This window comes from Macrobrachium nipponense, chromosome 18, assembly GCF_015104395.2.
Source record: "Macrobrachium nipponense isolate FS-2020 chromosome 18, ASM1510439v2, whole genome shotgun sequence".
In the NCBI taxonomy this organism is placed as follows: Eukaryota; Metazoa; Arthropoda; class Malacostraca; order Decapoda; family Palaemonidae; genus Macrobrachium; species Macrobrachium nipponense.
The window spans coordinates 54,224,472-54,239,503 of NC_087211.1; the positions used below are offsets into that span (position 1 = coordinate 54,224,472).

At 35.8% G+C, this 15,032-nt stretch overlaps 1 protein-coding gene across 1 annotated transcript in view; it reads left to right on the forward strand.

The window, feature by feature from the left end:
• Nucleotides 1-9,189: 9,189 nt before the first annotated feature.
• The window catches only part of LOC135197065 (uncharacterized), a 47,650-nt gene continuing 41,807 nt past the window's right edge, over nt 9,190-15,032 (forward strand). The window contains exon 1 of the mRNA XM_064224010.1: nt 9,190-9,320. The gene's annotated coding sequence lies outside the window, so the exon portion shown is untranslated. The remainder of the gene's footprint in view (nt 9,321-15,032) is intronic.

The window sequence follows — 15,032 nt, forward strand, 5'->3', positions numbered from 1 at the left end:
ATCACACGCTGTTATCTTTGTTTATCTGTCATGCTCCACCACACCCATCCTCTCTCTCTCTCTCTCTCTCTCTCTCTCTCTCTCTCTCTCACACAAAACAGAATACAGGACAAGCTGCATTTCCTCCAACTTTTCAGATCTGCGTCGTAAAGAAATTAGCATCGCCAATATGAATGAGTATCGCCAAACGAGAAGAGTATCGCAAAAAGGAATGAGTATCACAAAGAGGAAATGAGGATCGCACGAGAGGAATGAGTGTCATAAAAAGGAATAATGATCGCCAGAGAGGAATGAGTATCACAAAAAGGTATGAGGATCGCAAAGAAGAATGAGGATCGCAAAAAGGACAGAATATCGCAAATATGGAATGATGATCGCAAAGAGGAATGAAGATCGCAAAGAGGATTGGTGATCGCAAAGAGGAATGAATATCGCAAAGATGGAATGAGGATTGCAAAAATGGAATGAGAGCAGTTAATTGAATTGAATACCATGTAGGTCACTGGTAGTGGATACAATAAAAGAAATTCTTGTGTTAGTTATGTCTTTTAGTTGTTTGTTTGTTTTTGTTAGCTGCATTTAATTCCTTTTTAGAAGATATTGAGAAATTATGGAAAATCAAATGAGTACGTTCGGTAAAACGTTGCATCATTAGATCTACTAATATTACTACTACTCTTGGGTAGTAGAAATTATACAAATACTGCTACAAAATATATATGTAATATATATATATACATATATATATATATATATATATATATATATAAAAATATATATAAAACTTGAAGTACCGGGGTCCTTCCTTACCTGGCTAGGGCGCTTCACCACCCATGAACGCCCCCCACCCCCCCCCACTCCCCCACCACCTAACCTAACCTAAAGCGTTATGTAACCTTACTTAACCTAACCATGGGGACTAACCTTGGTTCTTATACTTACCCAGTGCGCGTGTTAGTTTAAAAACGTTAAATAAAATTTACCCTGTAGGATACAAAGGATTCCATATGTGGTAAACTCCTAATTTGTTACCGAAATTAACGTCAGAAACCTACAAACACTGAAAATAAATAAATAAATAACAAATAATCAGAAATAATAAGTTTTTGAAAATAACGGTAGCCATCCGATGACCCACCAATGCACCGAACAAAAAAAATCTGGAGTTCCCACTCGCGTGAACTTCGAAACATAAATAAAGAACTTTAAAAAATACCAAGTCGGTAAATATTTCTATAACGGCAAATTTCTGATATAGGTACGCAATGAAATTTATTTTCGTAATAATAATAATGATAATAATAAAATAATCAATAATAAAATATAATAATAATAACAATAATATAATAATAATAAAATAAGAAACACCAGCTACTTTGCAGTAATAAGTGGTACGAGCACCAACCTGAAGGAGTGAGCTCAGAAAACGATCAGGCAAAGATCCTCTGGGACTATGGTATCAGAGCAGATAGGGTGATATGTGCAAACAGACCAGACGTGACGTTGATTGACCAAATTAAGAAGAAAGTATCACTCACTGATATCGCAATTACCATGGACACCAGAGTTAAAGAGAAAGAAAAAGGGAAAAAAATGGATAAGTATCAAGACCTGAAAATAGAAATAATAATAATAATAATAATAATAATAATAATAATAATAATAATAATAATAATAATAATAATAATAGTCATTTCTTTCCATCATTGCTGAGTTTTGGCTATTTAACCCATAGCTGGACCCTACCCCATCAGGGGTAGGTACTCATTTACAGCTGAGTAGACTGAGGAAATTATGGTAAAGATCCTTTCCCAAGGAATCAACGCCGAGGAGAGCGGTCACCCATCCAACGACTGACCAGCCCCAATGTTTGCTTTAACTTGACTTAAGTCTATTGAAGACCTAACCAACTCCTCCACGGCGCCACATATTATTATTATTCATTATTATTATTATTATTATTATTATTATTATTATTATTATTATTATTATTATTACGAAAATGGTAATGAAGAACAGTAGGAGAAGGAAAACCAACCTAAGCATGGCATGGATAGACTATAAGAAAGCCTTCGACATGATACCACACACATGGCTAATAGAATGCCTGAAAATATATGGGGCAGAGGAAAATACCATCAGCTTCCTCAAAATACAATGCGCAACTGGAAATACAATACTTACAAGCTCTGGAATAAGACTAGCAGAGGTTAATATCAGGAGAGGGATCTTCCAGGGCGACTCACTGTCCCCACTACTCTTCGGTAGAGTTACGCCAATGATTCCCATGACAAAAAGTAAGTCTACTAAAGAAGATGGATGCCGGTACCAACTCAAGAAAAGAGGCAACAAAATCAACCATCTGATGTTCATGGACGACATCAAGCTGTATGGTAAGAGCATCAAGGAAATAGATACCTAATCCAGACTGTAAGGATTGTATCTGGGGACATCAGAATGGAGTTTGGAATAGAAAAATGCGCCTTAGTCAACATACAAAAAGGCAAAGTAACGAGAACTGAAGGGATAAAGCTACCAGATGGGAGCAACATCAAACACATAGATGAGACAGGATACAAATACCTGGGAATAATGGAAGGAGGAGATATAAAAAACCAAGAGATGAAAGGACACGATCAGGAAAGAATATATGCAGAGACTCAAGGCGATACTCAAGTCAAAACTCAACGCCGGAAATATGATAAAAGCCATAAACACATGGGCAGTGCCAGTAATCAGATACAGCGCAGGAATAGTGGAATGGACGAAGGCAGAACTCCGCAGCATAGATCAGAAAAACCAGGAAACAAATGGACAATACACAAAGCACTACACCCAAGAGCAAATACGGACAGACTATACATAACACGAAAGGAAGGAGGGAGAGGACTACTAAGTATAGAGGACTGCGTCAACATTGAAAACAGAGCACTGGGGCAATATCTGAAAACCAGTGAAGACGAGTGGCTAAAGAGTGCATGGGAAGAAGGACTAATAAAAGTAGACGAAGACCCCCAGAAATATACAGAGAACAGGATAAAGACAGAAAGAACAGAGGACTGGCACAACAAACCAATGCACGGACAATACATGAGACAGACTAAAGAACTAGCCAGCGATGACAATTGGCAATGGCTACAGAGGGGAGAGCTAAAGAAGGAAACTGAAGGAATGATAACAGCGGCACAAGATCAGGCCCTAAGAACCAGATATGTTCAAAGTACGATAGACGGAAATAACATCTCTCCCATATGTAGGAAGTGCAATACGAAAAATGAAACCATAAACCACATAGCAAGTGAATGCCCGGCACTTGCACAGAACCAGTACAAAAAGAGGCATGATTCAGTGGCAAAAGCCCTCCACTGGAGCCTGTGCAAGAAACATCAGCTACCTTGCAGTAATAAGTGGTACGAGCACCAACCTGAGGGAGTGATAGAAAACGATCAGGCAAAGATCCTCTGGGACTATGGTATCAGAACGGATAGGGTGATACGTGCAAATAGACCAGACGTGACGTTGATTGACAAAGTCAAGAAGAAAGTATCACTCATTGATGTCGCAATACCATGGGACACCAGAGTTGAAGAAGAAAAGAGAGAGAAAAAATGGATAAGTATCAAGATCTGGAAATAGAAATAAGAAGGATATGGGATATGCCAGTTGGAAATCCAGGGGTACCCATAATCATAGGAGCACTAGCACGATCCCAAGATCCCTGAAAAGGAATCTAGAAAAACTAGAGGCTGAAGTAGCTCCAGGACTCATGCAGAAGAGTGTGATCCTAGAAACGGCACACATAGTAAGAGAAGTGATGGACTCCTAAGGAGGCAGGATGCAACCCGGAACCCTACACTATAAATACCACCCAGTCGAATTGGAGGACTGTGATAGAGCAAAAAAAAAAAAAAAAAAAAAAAAAAAAAAAAAAAAAAAATAAAAAAAAAAAAAAAAAAAAAAAAAATAATAATAATAATAATAATAATAATAATAATGAGATTTTGGATGATGTTGCTGTAACTATATGTCCTTCTACACCCCTGGCCGGCATAAAACAATCGAAATACAAACCCAAACACTACACAAATAAGAAAAAAGAAACTCAACAAGAGTATAATATAAAAAGGATCCCATTGAATATGCTGCAACGTTTTCTCTTGTCTTTACAATCACAGAAAACGTTAACTATATGCAGATCCAAAGATGGGGAACTTAACCATTTGAGTTGTGGGTTAGTTTTAAACTCAAAGTCAAAGACATTCGTTTAAATTCCTTTAAAGACCTCTGTATATTGGAATTGTACAATTTTTGGAATATCTTACGGGTTGAAAAGTCTATAAGTTCAAATTTCAGCAAGTCTAGACTACTATGAGATTCAGGGCCTCTGTAACACGGTTTTTTTCGCAATAACTTTTTATCTATGCATTTCATAAATATAACGCTTATTCAGAATACACATTATATCTACACCTAAATTTTGACTGTATTCTGCATTACGTAGGTTGAATAATCTTGGTAATTATAATGTAAAAGTGACTTTTTTTGAAGACGGGCCAACTTACTCAGAGAAAAGGTTTCGAACGCACTCGTTGCGTAACTTATGGCAGCATTTCTTCCCTCTTTCTCGATGGATGATTGGCTATACGTAACGAAGGCTAGACCTCTGGCAACAATGGCATACAAATTTAAATACAAGCAAAGCAGTACACCTTTATGAACTCTGAATCCTCTCCACTGATAATTGTCATAATGAACAAACCAACAAAATATGTTAATAAATACAAAAACACTTCGATTATTAGTCTAACTCCCAAAATAAGTGTCCTAAGAAATTAGTCTACTTTATAGGTCACAATCAGATTGACAAGATGTAGGGAATAGTTGGTAATTTTCAAAAACATAGTAGACAAGCTTGATTTGATAACTGCTATATCCAATGTCAAGCAATTTTTATTTATTGGCTATCTACCTATTTACTGAAGAAAAATAGCCGGTACCGTATTTTGGCTTTAAACCTTCACCAATAATTATCGTCAGAATGATGACTTCACGAGGCTCCACTCACTTTGGCCTCGTTATAATTCAGCATAACACTGAAGGCTATCATGGGCATTGTTGGATTAGAAAATTTAACTTCTGGCTATAAAAACTCATTTCTCGAGCAGTTGTAAGAAATGCTAAATGATCCTCAAGGATCCCAGCAGTGCCTAAACGTTTAATTCATGTATATTACTGCTATTACTACAGTAGTATTGGTACGCTAGCACCCCACCCACATCTATGTATCGTTCCGCCATTCATAAAGTCTTTATATCCAACACGTCGTACGGGCTAAAGAAGAAGAAGAAAAAAATATCGGATGATCTGTTGGTCTGCTAGAGATTTTAGCACATATAAGCTTGTATTTACTTTGGATAAAAATAATTATATAAAGGCTGATTACATACAATCTCTCTCTTTCTCTCTCTCTTGGTGGCATAGTGAACAGTTAATGGAAATGTTCAAAATCCTGAATGACATTACAAAGTATTATAATCACGTTACGCTAAATACAAATCAGAGCATAAACATTGGAATTTAAACTATAACTGAATAATTACCTATTCAGCTATAGTAAGTATGGCCACGGGCTTTCTCTTGACTGTATAGTTACAAGTCGTAAGACAAATGCAGTTTTGCAACCACGGGGAAAATTCCAAATCCTGTTAGCCATTCTTGACTGCTATGGGTTTCAGAGCAGATGGAACAAGGTGAATGAAGTTTCTGTCTGGCGGATGGGCTGGGCAACATTTCGTAAAACGGTGTTTACCTTGCTTACGTAATGAATGTTTTTCGACTCTTGGCTCGTAATCATTGGCTATGGCGTCGGCTAGATAATTTTTACTCTATAAAAATTAAAACCATCGGGTTTAGGTTATTGATAATGCTGACAAAATTTTCGTGTGGTTGTAAAATATACATATGTCAACTTTCAGCAAAGTCCAAAAAACCGTGTTACAGAGGCCCTGAATCTCATAGTAGGGGAGGGGTTCTAGTGGTACGCTAATTTACGCAAATCTGGTACTTTTTGGAATGGAGAGAGAGAGAGAGAGAGAGAGAGAGAGAGAGAGAGAGAGAGAGAGAGAGAGAGAGAGAGAGAGTAAAAGTGCATTAAACGCCTCACTGCAAATGCGCCTAATTTACTGAAGTGGGTGAATAGGCAAAACTGATATGAATGGATCTGAGGGCAGCAATTTAGAGAGTACACTGTAATAAACGGTGCCAAGGAGCCAAGTATTGTGGCCCATGCACCGGAATGATTTAGGACAAAGAGAAGTGTAATAAAAACCCATAATTATACAGTAAACTGTGAAATACGAAGTTTTGCGAAATTATACGTCAGGACGCAAACATTTGGCGAGACAGAGAAACGTATGGTATAAATGACGCCATGATTACTTGCGAACAAATACGGCAAAGGAATGACATTGAAATTTGGTTAGAACACGGTGGAAATAAACTATAGGCTTAGCAGGAAACGGGAAACATATTCATGGGCAGAAAATACGGGGTGCAGCCTTGGTATAACCATTTGCGAAAAATTACGTCTAATATATACATAATTTAGTGAAACAGGGCAGACACGTCTACAAGGCCGGGAATTCCCGAACATCTAAATAGAGGCAACCTTCAAATACTCATTAAATATGAAGCAATGGCGATATTACGCAAGTGTAATCGCCTTGATAACAGTCAACCAAATTACACAGAGAAGACGTTACCTGGGTTATTTGGTATGCTTATAAACAGTGGGTGCAATTCTTCGCGTGACGGAGTCACGCCTATTCTAAATGCGCCGCTTTCTTGGCACACCCGCTTAAGAACGGTACGTTTAAAATTTGCTTCAATTTGCGTTCGAAGAACCTCCTTCGGCCATATGAGTTTGTATAACATAATGGTTGACAACAATAAATGTGTATATATATATATATATATATATATATATATATATATATATATATATATATATATATATTATACACACACACACACACACCACACACACATATATATATATATATATATATATATATATATTATACATATGACTGGTAAAAATTTTCTGTTACAACAGAATTCCATTTAATAAAAGAAGCCCATAAAAACGTCAAAATATAGAGAGAAAATACTATATTTCAGAGACTGCTGTCTCCCTCTTCACCTACCTGAAGAGGGAGACAGCAGTCTCTGAAATATAGTAATATCCCTCTATATGGGCTATAATTTATGGGCTCCTTTATTATATGTATAATATATATATATATATTATATATATATATATATATATATATATATATATATTACACGTGCGCACACACACACATATATATATATATATACATGAATGTATATATGTATGTATGAATGTATGTATGTATTATGAACTATTGCGCAACAGGCTGTATGACTCAATTAATCTTGTCACCGGATTATACCCTTACAAAATCAAAACTCCGTAACTGACATGCATAAAACGATTCACATTTTTACATTATTAACTGATTAAAGTGTATCTCATTTGGCATGATGACGTCACTCCAGGCTGCTCAAGAAACCAAGACGTAAATCAAGAATTCTCTGGGCAAGAACTTCTGTAGCACTGAGGAACGAAGTATACGAGAAAATAGTAATTTTTATTGACAAGATGTGGTCGTCAGTTGTGCCAATACAAAGACGATATAAGGACTTAAACAATAACAAGGTTAAAGATAATGATAACGACTGTAAAATACGACAGTTTTCTAAAAGACAAACATCATTTCTCAAAAATATAAACAAACTAGCGGTACAAGAGCTGAAAATCACGACTTTCAGGTAAATAAAATCACAAAATTTGGTTTTTGAGAGGTCACTTTCCTCGTTCAATCAGTTTTACTTACAAATGGGAATATTACACGTTTGATTTACTATGTAAGTCAGTTAGTCTTGCAGAACTTGCAGCGAAAAGAGGAGTTGCGAGTGTCAGACTTCTGCAACCAAGCGATTTTACGTTGTTCGATACTTTCTTGATTTGGATATTAGTTTGTTTGTTTGTTTGAATGGTGTTGCATGGAACCAGTGGTTATTCAGCAACGGGACCAACGGCTTTACGTGACTTCCGAACCACGTCGAGAGTGAACTTCTATCACCAGAAATACACATCTCTAACTCATCAGTGAAATGCCCGAGAATCGAACTCGAGGCCACCGAGGTGGCCGGCAAAGACCATACCGACCACGTCACTTAGGCGCTTATCTGGATATTAGTTAAACATTTATTGTGATTTATATCGTTCCTTGATTCGATTTCTTTCAGTGGATCTCTTAGAGTACGTAATATGATTCAATACGTTCCCACTTTGCGGGAACACTTGAGAGAGAGAGTGTGTGTGTGTCCTTTTTAATTAGGTATAATTTATGCAAAATGATGACGGAAACTTCCTCTAGGCTGAGGCCAGAACTAATGAACGGCTCCAGCAAGAATGACTGCTCTTGGTATGCGTGCTACTTGGTCGCCTCACAGCAGGATCGAATACTTGTTGCTGTTCCTCTTCCAAACGACGAATAAAGAGACTAAGAGACAAGCGAGATAACGGATAACCACAAGAATAACTAAGCTGAAAATGAGGCGTGAATTTCATTCAGCACAACAGAAATACAGATAAAGAAGCAAATGCGGAGAACGAGAAAATCTTGTTTACTTTGGGAGGGGCCTCTATCGGCTCTCACCACCTGGTCAGTCATGGGCCAAAGGAATTTCTTCTAAATTTCTTGCATAAGATTCCTGACTTTGCAGAGATATGTCTTTGTTTCAGTCCAAGGAAATCATTCCACTCTCATATATCTGTTTATTTATTTATTTATTTTTGTTACGTCACGTAAAGCGAAAGCAAATGCAGATCAAGAAAATAAAAATGAAGGAAGAGGAACCATTGGCGAATCAGACAGCGAATTAAGGTTACGAAAAAGAGACCTTTTCTGGATTCTTAATTGAACTCTAACATTTCGTGTTCCCTAACTAACTAACGCTCGGGAAAGCCTCAGGGTCATTCACGATTTCGCCACCGCGAAGAAGAAGAAGAAGAAGAAGAAGAAGAAGAAGAAGAAGAAGAAGAAGAAGAAGAAGAAGAAGTCAGGGTAACATTGATCATTCGTTCAATCGGGCCGGGGCGTGAAAATCCTCGACAGTCGACCGGAAGCAGGAAGGCAGACACGGCGGACATACTCCGGCGGTCACAGTCTCGCGAGATTAATCGCCGACTTGGCTTCGCTAACGGTGGGCGGTTGTTTACTTTGTTTTGGGTGAGTCTGAATCCATACATGAGTTGATTACGTTTATTCGCCTAAGTATCTATTATAATCCTTCAGAAATATAAGAAAATTCCTGAATACTGACGTTAATTATAAGTCACGTGGACGCTGAATCCAAACATAAGTTGATTACGTTTATTCGCTTAAGTGTCAATTATAATCCTTTAAAAATATATGAAAACTCCTGAACACTGACGTTAATTATAAGTCACATGAACACCTACAACATCAACCTCCCTTATAGATTATCAAACATCGTTAATATTGAATGTATTAAATATATTTCGAGAGGCTTTACTGAAATAAATGTATAAAAATCACCACTGCATCACGCTTACGGTATTTCAATGATTTTTTGTTTCTGAATAGTCTCGTCGAAAGGGGGTCACGATAGTTAAAAGTGGAGATAATCTTCCGTAGACTTTCTGCGTTACTCGCGGAACGGGTGTAGCGATAGTCATTGTGGAAGACATCATTGAAGTCAAGGTCCTTTTATTATTATTATTATTATTATTATTATTATTATTATTATTATTATTATTATTATTATTATTATTAATGAAAATGTTGCAAAACTTGTGTAAATGCGCAATCATTCATGTGGAGCAAACACTTATTATTATTATTATTATTATTATTATTATTATTATTATTATTATTATTATTATTATTATTATTATTATCATCAGGGTTGGCGGTTTGGTTTAAGCCATGGTTTAAACCAGTCAATAAAAGAAACCATGGATTTTTTGGTTTTTCTGGTTTTTTATATTTTTTAGTCTTCATGTTTCCTTTATAACTTTTATTTTAGGTAATATATATTTTTGGCAACTTTTGGTGTTTTCATCAGTTACTTGGATTTTCAAATAAAATTGGCAATGTTAATGTTTACTTGTTTAGCCTACTAAAAGATTCTGAATTGTAATTATCTTACAGTATATTTGTGTTACCGTGCCATAATATAACATTTGATGTAACTGAACATATTCATACAATTGGTAAACCTCAGATAATTTGGTTGAAAGAAATTTGTAAATTATTTTATATCTTTAAATAAAAAAAAAAAAAAAAAGGGAGGGGGGTGTTAGTTAATCATAGCTTCAGAGAGAGAGCAATTATTCATTTCAAGTTGAAATAGGTAAAAAAGACATTCAAATAAAAGAAAAATTTTCAAAAATAAACACCATTTAGTGTTAACTACAAATGTTAGCACAGGTATATATGAAGAAAAAAATCAGTTATTCACATCTAGTTCAAGTACCTAGGTCAAAACGACTGATTCAAATAATCAAGAAAAATTTTAAAAATAAACACCATTTGGTGGTGATCCAACCAAATGTTTAGCAGTGGTTATCAAAAATAAAAATCAAATCAAACTACAATTTCAAAGAATAATAATAATAAAAAAAGACTTGTAATACATGAGAAAAATAAATTGTCTTTCATCCATGTAATACATGAGAAAAATAAATTGTCTTTCATCCAAATCATAGCCTCTGAACGTGCATAACTAGTCTGTTTCATCTACATTATAGTTTTTGTTAAAACTTTGTGTAAAAAAAACCAACTTCCCGGCCTTTTTGATTCCCAGTCTGTTTCTGAGTTTGGAGTGTACCAAACCAAAAATAGAAAAGATTCTCTCAACTCTTGCACTTGAAGTAAGTCCATTAAGCAAACCACAGATATCTTCTATCACACTGATATCAATTTTGCCTTTTAATGCATGCCACCAGGAGCAAGGGGTAAGATGAGAAATGACTGAAAACTCAAACTTGTATATCAAATACATATAGGGCCACAGAATTGTGTGGTTATCATTAAAATTGCTTTAGTTTTATACTGGGTCGCCCAAAAATGAAATAAACCCATAAAAAAAACCACACCTAGTAGCACAAAAAATGAAAAAACTATAAAAACTATATTTCATGGTTTACACAAAAAAAACATGGTTTAAACAAAAAAAACCTAGGTTTTTTGTTTTTTTGATTTAAAAAAAACAATGGTTTTTGCCAACTGATTATTATTATTATTATTATTATTATTATTATTATTATTATTATTATTATTATTATTATTATTATTATTTGGGAAAACTCTCTATCGCGAGAGTATATATAACATTCTAAGGGATCCACAGTAATAAAAAATGTTAATGAGTCCGTGTATAATTTTTTAAACTCTTTACAAAAAGCTTTCGAACCCTTCCCTGGGTTCATCTTCAGTCCAAATGAACAATTAGGTACACCAGGTACTGAGGTGAAAAAAAAAAAAAAAAAAAAAAAAAAAAAAAAACAAGAGTCGTTGAAGATTGTTGACACCGGTCGTTAGCTCGTTTAAATTCACCTCAGTACCTGGTGCACCTAATTTTTGTTTGTTTGTGCCTAATTGTTCATTTGGACTGAAGATGAACCCAGGGAAAGGTTCGAAAGCTTTTTGTAAAGAGTTTTAAAAATTATACACGGACTTGTAAATTTTTTATTATTGTGGACATCTTAGAATATTATTATTATTATTATTATTATTATTATTATTATTATTATTATTATTATTAATCAAAATGTTGCAAAACTTGTGTAAAATGAGCAAGCATTCATGGGGAGAAACCATAATAATAAAATAATAATAATAATAATAATAATAAAAAAAATAATAATAATAATAATAATAATAATAATTATCATATAAAATAATAATAATAATTAATATAATATATTATAATATTATTATTATTATTATTATTATTATTATTATTATTATCACCTCCCTAGCTTAACCTGAACAAAAACCAACGTGGAAGTAGTCTGAAATTATTCCTTTCAAAACAAAGATTTCCTTAAGACAAAATAAGTAAACAGAGAGAAAATACTGAATAACCCAATAAACACTGCCGCACGAAATAAACAAGTAAAAAATTCGCGTGGATGTTTCTTAGGTCTATCTTCTGGTGGGCTCGGTATAAAGCTGAATGAGCCGCGGACCATGAAGAACGACGGCCCGGCGGTGGCCCATTATATCGTTGCCAGAAGCACGATTATGGCTAACTTTCACCTTAAATAAAATAAAAACAACTGAGGCTAGAAGGCTGCAATTTGGCAATTTTGATGATTGGAGGGTGGATGATCAACATACCAATTTGCAGCCCTCTAGCCTCAGCAGTTTTTAAGTTCTGAAGGCGGACATAAAAAGTGCGGACAGTGCGGACGGATTCGAACTTTTAAAACACCCCTCGGCGTCCAAAAGGTTCGAATTAAATTTAAATCTTGATCATGGGACGATAATTCGACACCTTTTCTTATTTTCAAATTATCCTCCATCACCCAGAAGATCTGAAAACAACAAACCTTTTTTTCGTCTAGAGAAAGTTACCAAAGGACTTATCCATTATTATTTCTCTGGATTAGCGCAAGCCTTTCAGGCCAGCCGTATGAACGTTAGACGATAGATTCATAGTTTGGGTACCCCCAAAAAATAAAAGAAAAAAGTAATATATATATTTTTAGAGTCAAACTTGGAACAACCAATTCACAATGATAATATATTCATCGTCATTCATGTTGCTAGGTTTACATTTAACTGGCGTCAAAGCACCAAAGGTTCATCGAACCTCAAAAACAAGACGATAAATAAATAAATAAATAAATAAATAAATATACAGAGAAAATATATAAGGAAATAGCAAAATTAAGGATCATGGCTAACAACAGATCAGGCCTTTTTACTTTCAGTACCGGTACCTTACACATAAGACTGGCTTAATCCTGACTAACCAACCTTATATTAATTCTTAATTAATATAAGGTCAAGTTAAAGAAGTTGGACAGCTAAGGAACAGGTGAAAAGTAAAAGATAGTCCAAAGCAGTTAGGGACCCAAATGACGCTGTAGAGAATCTTCAGCACTACCTACAGTACAGGACACATGGTTGGACACCCTCCCCTCCTCCCACAAGGGCCAAAAATGAGTAATTATTCATGACTAAAATATTGTATTATAAGAGAGGGTCAAGAAGGCAGGTCACGACTTTCGGGACGCTTTGGTACTATCCCTAAGCTCTGAAAGTCATGCCTTCACACCACAAACCTATTCTTGGGGCGGTGAAGAGAGAAAAAAAAAATTGGGATGAAAAACAGAATTTAGGCCACAGGCCTAAAGGATACTGCAAAGGACCTTAAATAATGCCTACAGTACACCGCATGAGGTGCATTGAAGGCACTGAACCCGCCTGCGTAAGGGGTGGTAGAGAAAGGCGAATAGTTCAAGAGAATTATATCAAAATATATCGACGGTTATAACTGAATTTACTTGGTTACAAATGGAAACGGGTAAACAAAACGCATTTGTTTTCAACATCGGATGACGAGACCACTCATTTACTTGTTAGATAACGCCGGAAATAATGTACTTCGTGCCTGCATGTACATCAGCCTGTGTAATGCTTTCTCGGAAGAAAATGCAATAAATAAAATACGTCATTCGCTTGTTTTGCTCCATAATGCGAACTTTATTGTCATGTTCTACAGTCAAGTGCCTCTAATCCGTTTTTTGTTTATTTATGACTTTAAAGAGCACTAACCTCTAGCCCTGCCCAGGGGGTGGATGGTGAGGAGGGACTGATTGGCATTTTAACACCGCTAACGTCGCCGATTGATAAGTCTAAAAAAATTGTAAAAAGTCTGATGACTTTTCCAATTCAAGCACAAAATAATTTTTTTTTCTTTCATAAATCGGTATACTGTGTCCAATCGGGCACAACCATTCTGCTTTAATCTGTATTGCAATATGGATGACGAGGATCATGATACAAATCTGATTTTTCAAAACCCTTTAATTTCGGAAGTAAACAGCTCGACCCACCAAGACAATAATTGGGAGGATTTCTGGGAAGTTACAACCATGAAAACCATGTAATGTCAGTCTTTTTGTGGAGTTATAAACCCTGGTTGCGACTGGCCACTCAAATAGGACCGGGAACATCTCCAACTCTTTCGAGAAAAATGACCAGATATCCCCAGGAGACCACTGCCTTGTTAAGTTTCCTTTGAGGCTTTAGTGACGAAATTATTCCTCCTCGTTCACCTAACTGTGAAAAAACTGGCCTCGCTTGCAATAGCAAAGACTTGTGGAATAATGACTGCTAATTTGCAAGAAATTCCACTTACTAAAGCTTGTTAAGGAGTTAGAGTCCATCGTTTCTATTCCTAGATGCTATGAGGGTTAATGCGAAAAGATTCTGGCAGCTTCTACACGTGACAAGAGATACGTGATCACAGACATGCTCGATACTAATTTCATCTTTATTAATATTTTCCCTCTTATTTCTTATTGTTTAAGAATCATACCATAGGCTTTCACTCTGTATGCAAAGGCGTCACGGCCGACAGACTATCCTAAATAACTGAGCAGTTTTCTTGAGAGCAATGATGTACGGAATGGACGTTAGTTATTCCATAACCTCTATTGACTGTCCTGACCTGGAACCAAGATCATTGTAATATATACTAATATACCTAGTCTACATTCATGTTCATAATGGATTTTATTCATTCGTCCATTCCATCTTTTGCGTAGTTTTCCCAGAAATGAAATAGGCTGCGTTCTCTCTCCATCATCCCTGGAATTGTCTGCACTGTTTGTCAACAAACAATGGCTGCCATGACGACAGCTACGAGAAGACCAAGTCGAATTGCGGGTGCTCGCAATGACC